This window comes from Cygnus olor, chromosome 26 (genome assembly GCF_009769625.2).
Source record: "Cygnus olor isolate bCygOlo1 chromosome 26, bCygOlo1.pri.v2, whole genome shotgun sequence".
NCBI classification, from domain to species: domain Eukaryota; kingdom Metazoa; phylum Chordata; class Aves; order Anseriformes; family Anatidae; genus Cygnus; species Cygnus olor.
The window spans coordinates 2,612,399-2,618,521 of NC_049194.1; the positions used below are offsets into that span (position 1 = coordinate 2,612,399).

General features: G+C 47.1%; 1 long non-coding RNA gene across 2 annotated transcripts in view; it reads right to left on the reverse strand.

Annotated features, from left to right (window-relative positions):
- LOC121060055 overlaps window positions 1-4,243 on the reverse strand; it is a 31,589-nt gene extending 27,346 nt beyond the window's left edge. The window contains exon 1 of one of the 2 annotated variants that reach the window (XR_005814731.1): window positions 3,443-4,243. This is a non-coding gene — a long non-coding RNA (uncharacterized LOC121060055). Of the gene's footprint in view, window positions 1-3,059; window positions 3,282-3,442 lie in introns of those variants that run through there. The other variant, XR_005814732.1, reaches the window with a different exon arrangement.
- Between the last annotated feature and the right edge of the window lie 1,880 nt (window positions 4,244-6,123).

The window sequence follows — 6,123 nt, forward strand, 5'->3', positions numbered from 1 at the left end:
AGGGCCAACAGTTGAACCGCTAAGGAGGGGTTTATCCGAGTACCCTTCTCCCAACGGCCCCCCCCAACAGGCTCCCTTCAGCAGTTCTGTCAAAACACGACTTTGACATCTTCCCATTCAGCAAATTTCCACCAAGGCTGGCATCAACTGCAGCTAACGTTCACGTTCCTATTCACTGACAGGAGGCAAGAGGGTAACACGAGGAATGTAACACTCTCAGCATGAACTTTCATAGCTGCTGAATCGCTGGAGTTTAATTGCTCACAGAGCCAGAGTTCCAGATTAAGCTGCATGTAATCCCTTTACCTTGCAATGCACTGGGTTACGTGCAGGTAGCATGTAACCTTCAGCTTTAAAACCTGCCTTCCAGCAAGCACAAGCATGATTCCCATTAGCTTCTGCAGTTTAGGAGCACAAGCTCCTACAACCTGAAAAGCTGAATCAGTAGAGACAGCATCCTTGCGCTGCTCCACTTCCCATGCTGGGAGATGCCCTTGGTCATGTCCTCTCCCCCCCGCCCCCCCTTTTTTTAAAAAAAAAAAAAACTCAGACAGGCTTTGTGTACAGGAGGGGCCACTTGCAGGACTGGACTCACTTCCTATGAAAAACCAGCCTGGGCACAAATGGCTCCTCCGTTTTTCCACCCATCTATTTCCCCAGAGCAACGATGCCAGCTCACACTGTGCCACTGACATTAGTGGAGGATCCCTTGGCCAACCTTCGATAAAGACTTCCCTGTACTCCTTTAGTGGTACAGTTAGGAACTATTCACCTGGTCAGGGACAAGGCATCTTACTTTGTTCTAGGGATGCCTTTTCCACAAAAGTACCCAACCCTTTCATAATGCTGGCCTGGAGGCCAACTGCAGGTTTTAAAAGCCACTTCCAAAGGAGTTACCAATGTTAATGAGCGTAGCACTATCTCTGGAAACAAGGAGAAAGGAAGAAAAAATTGAAGTGTAGGGGACACGTGAGGTCAGCTTACAAAGAGACTAAGTAAATTTGGAGGCAAAAGCCCATGCCTGGCAGAGGTGCCTTGGCACCTGGACTGCAGAGCCAGCCTGTGTCCCCCCTTACCCCCAGGCCTCCCACTGGCCATCTAGCAACTACAACAGCACAGGTAACAGTGACTGAACCCGTACCTGCTTCTGCAGAGCTAGCACACCACCCCAAGGCACAGCTAAAACCAAGTGATGGGTGTAGCTGCTGCAGGACTTAGCCAGTGAGCCATTCCAGACGTTCTCCTGCTCCCCTGGGCACCATCGTGCCCCTCTCTTCCAGCACCTGAAGCAATCACCTTCACAGCCCATCAGGTACTGTCCTCCCCAGGCACCTGCAGTGCACTAAGCTCAAGAAAGGTAACAGCTGTGAGGGGTTAAAACATACCCCCCAACACCTTGTCCTGTGCTAACTACAGCTAATACCTGATTTTTAGTTACCTCGTTACTTTAAAAAAAAAACAAAAAAAACCACAAAAGACACACAAAACTCCCCAATAGGTTTTATCCTAATTCTCCCAGGAAATAATGACTTTCTGTTATTAAATAATGTAAAATGATTGAGGTGAGTCATAAAGCATTTGTATTAACACTAATGGATCCATGATTAATTTTTTCTTTATTTTATTATTATAAAACTTGTCTGAATCCCCCTCCCCCCTCCTCTGTCCTCCCCATCACATTTTGTTCTCAGGGGAGGTAATCAAGACTTCACTTGAATTTCTCATTACTTGAAAGGTTCCACATCACAATATGATAATGGGACAGTTTCATAATTACAATTAAAAAAAATCAGAGCAAGAGAAAACTAGAGAGGTTTTCACTTGCCTTTGTCTTTCAGTCACCCAGAAATTAGAGAATTGCTTTAAAACATTTTAAAAGGGCCATTTCAACTTACTGTTATGCAAAAAAAAAAAAAAAAATAAAATAAAATCAACAACTGTGCGTGAGCTTCATTTCAGAAAGCCCATCTTCCATCCTTAGTTCCTCAGACTACCTGCTCCCTGTTTTTTCTTTCCACTTTTAATATATTGTGGACACCATTAACTTCTTCACTCCTCCAGTAAGATGCAAAACTAGATTGGTAATTGTTGTATCTTACCACTGATTTACTTAGAGGCAAGTTACCTATCTTGTGCCTCAGTTTCTCACTTGCAGTGGAAAATACTATAGCAGTTATGGCTGTTTTGCTATTTTTACCTGGAGGCTTATGAAGCAAATTTAAAACCCTCCCTGTAGGAGCAGGACGCAGGTGGCAGTGATGAGCAGAATTAGCCCTGTTCTCTGCTAACAGGCTTTACGATCCCACAGGATATAAGGCTGGGTTAGACCTGACAAATATTAATGATTACTCTTATTATTCCTCCTAGAACTGGTCTAAGACATCGTCAGCTAAAGATATGTCAAAGTCACAAGACATTATGCATTGTGGGAGACTCTGAAAAAGCTGGAACTTCTATCTGAGAATAAGAATCTCTTGCTGTAGGAAGGAAAGAAAAAAAAGCAAGGCATGATAGGTAAGAGTGCAAAAAAAAAAAAAAAGTTTTCTGCCGTGAGTACTGCTCTCTCAGGCCCCAAGTCCCCACACAGCATGAGCCAGTCATCTTGATTCCCAGGCCCCATTCTCAGACTGATTTATGGCTCCCTTGTGTGATCAGAGGTACCTCAGAGTAACCACCCCGTGCCTCAGTTTACCTACTGCTCCTTCCACAAAACACTTCACTGACCTGAGGGCAATGCTGCACCGCGAGACGTAGCGGCACACGAAACATTCAGAAGAGCTGCAGGGAAGAGGCTACCCCAGAGAACACCCCACTGCTGGACCTTTGCTCTGGTTCTGTCCCAAACCAAGGCCTAGCAGCTTCTCCCCAACCCTGTCTCTGCTAGAAGGAGCCTGCCCCCTGCCCTGAGGCTGCCTGGGAAGCCAGCCCTCGTGGAGAGGCTCAGCCACCCCACCTGTGACTGGCAGAGGAGTGAGGCAGGGTACCAGAAGACGGAAAGGCCCTCTGCCCACTTTTAGTTGTCAGAGCCAAAGAGCTCTAAGTTCTCATGCCGTACCTACCCCAAACTGCTCCCGCCCTCCACCCAGGGAGCAGCTATTTTCCCCTCAGAGGGGCTGTTTGGGTTGAGGGAGGTGTGCTGTTAGCCCATTTCATCCTAACATGCTGTATGGGTCCAGCTGCTTTGGTTTTGTGTTCAGTGTTGGGTGTGGGCCTCTCGTCTGCCTGCCTGACCCTGGTTCCAGCTGTGGCCCGGCCACTGGGGCTGCAACCCTTAGAGGCCAGCCCAGCTCCCTGAGCATCTGCACTGCTCCTGGGGCCCTGGCCTCTGGCAGTGCCTGCTAAGATGCTGCTGTTAAGCAAATAATGCCAAAATGCAAATAGCAGCAGCAGCAAATTCTTGATTAAATATGAACAAGTGCAGAGAATTGCTTATGTCACTCACCCCACTCCTCTCTGTCCTCCATCTGTCTGCTTCTCTTCTCTTTCACTGGCTCTTCCCCCAGCCATCTGTTTAGCGATCTCACTCCTCTTCTCTCTCTGTCCCTGCACCCATTTCCCTCCACAGCTGTCTCATTTTGAGTGGGTCCCCGTTTTCTCCTCCTCTCCCCGCTTTCAGGTTTGGCTGAGCCAGGATCAGCCCCTTTGGCAAGTTGTATTGTGGTGGTTCAGCCTCCCTGGCGTTTGTTTGGGCACTCAGTGTGGGCGTTAGGTCAGTGCAGGGAAGCCGAAGGCAGGGAGCTGCTGGTGGGGGGGGAAACACAAGGGGGCTTAAACCAGCTTAAAGATTAAAACAATTAACAATTGGCCATACATGTCAGTAGTTAAAATATTCAGTGGTCATAATGGGAAAGAGCAAACCCACGCCCTTGTGAGCCTGATGGCCATCCTGCAGCATCATTTACACCAGTGCAGTATTTGCGCAAACTGCATTAGTGGCCTCAGCTCAACTTGCAGGGTTTTATTTGCTTTTCTCCAGAGTAAATAATAGCAAGAGGTGAGGGCACCAGATCAGTGGGCATTAAAATCTATAGAACGGAGATAAACCTCGTTGCTCCAACACATCACCCACGTCTTCCCGGGTGGTGGGAAGGAAGCCTGCTGCCTGGCTGGGTTACCAGCAGCACTCCTGCTGCAGGGGATTCGTGTGCTACCATGGAAGCCAGCAACACTGGCTGCTGTTGGAGACAGAGATTGGGTTTGATCCAGCCTGGCAAATCCAGGGTTCCTGTAAAAGAGCTGAATAAGGGCCCTGTGTCTGACAAGAAGGAAATAAAACTATTGGATTGTTGGCTTTGATAAATCCTTTCCCTGACACATTCCTCAGACTTTGTCTCAGCAAAAGATAATGGCATAGAGAGAGACCGTGTCTTTTTTCCTGTGATTTAAATACAGCAAAACAACAATATGATATCAACAGAAAGCGTTTAAAAGAATAACTTGACTGTGCACCTTCTTTCTTGAGTCTCCAGGGAGGAATCAGTTTAGATTGATGCATGATAAAGGAACAAACCTGTTGCCTGAGTGGGGCGGCTCTTGGTGCAATAGGCAGAGCTGTTATCAGACCTGTTAAACAAATAAAACTGTGGAGTGCAGACATATTGTCTGAAGCACACGCGCAGCTTTCCAGTCAGCCGAGATCTTCTTAAGGAATCCTTGATAAAGGAACAAGCCTGTTCAAGTTAATGGATATATTCAGGTAATGCTTGGAAAGGAGGTGTGAAGTGAATGGGGAATCTTTGCTGTGGCTGCTGATGCACATTCCTCCCCTGCACAAACACATCCTCATTCATGGTAGCGCTGCCTTCTCTGCAGGAAGGGAAGAAGAGATTACTGCACACGCAGGGCAGAAGGAAGTGATGGATGAGCCAAGCCAGCAGGCGTAGCCCCAGCCCTGCTCCGTGGCAGCCCCACAAGGGCATTTGGGTTGTTGGGGGGGGGGGGTGGACCACAGCTGGGCTGTTGGACAAGGACTGCTGTTCTGAAAGAGCTTGCAGAGCAAAGAGAGATAGCGAGGGGTCATGGCTCAGGGCTGCTTTGCCCACCTCCAGTGACCAATTGCTTAGAGAATGGAAAGGAAGAGTGATAAAGGATTTCTCCTCAGCTTATGTCCCCCAGGTCAGCAGCTTTCAGAAGCCTCTTGAGTCGGAGGTTACCCAGACTGTCCCACTGAACAACTCCAACATAAGCCCAAGCGGTAGTATCCATAAAGCAGGGCCCTGACCCTGAGACCTTCCCTCTGATAACAAGGATCACACGCCAAAGTCACCGTTCAAAGCAGCTTCACACCACCTTCATATCAAGAGCATTTTTGGACTTAGTCCTGATTTGCCTCAGCTGCAATGAGAAGAGAGCTGGGCTCCCCTCAACTTGGTTTCTAGCAACATCAGAATAGTAATTTCACTGCAACGTTTCTCCTAAGGAAAAACAAAACAAAACAAAACACCACCACCAACAAAACAATTTGTTTGTCTGTCTGCGACAGGGAGAATTTTTCATGTTACTAGCAGCCCTGGAGTTCAAACATTCACCTATTGGAAAGATGTCCAGCTTCGAAGGATGTTTAATCTTATTTGAAAAGAGATAATTAGGAAAACACACACAAACACATGTGCCACACGCTCACAATCTCATTAGAGGCTGCTCTGTCTGTCAGCCGAGGAAAAGGTTTTATTGTTATGGTGGGGATGGATGTGTTTTCGTGCTTGGTTAAGGGGTGTATGAGCACCCAGCTGTGTGTGCGTTCATGTGCATATGTGGGTGCATATTTATATGTCTGAAGGGGAGAGGTTTTTAACTTGTTGAAACCTGTGAAACTCCTCATCCTGGTTCCATTTTTGGAAGCAGATTTTGATGAGATCTCTCCCATCACTGTGCACAGAACATCTAATCATGTTGTACAAAGACAGCCACAACTGACAATGCATCTCCTTCTTCCAGGAGAAAGGAAGAAGGGGACAAAATGAATAATTCAAATGATAATTAGCAGTGTAATTATTCCTGTTTTTAAAGTAACCTACAGGACAGAATATCAACGTATGAGTCACTGGTGAAGTATAAACAGAAACAATTTGGGAGGTGCTGTCCTGATGCTTTAGGAAAGGACTTGTCAGAGACTTTCTCTTC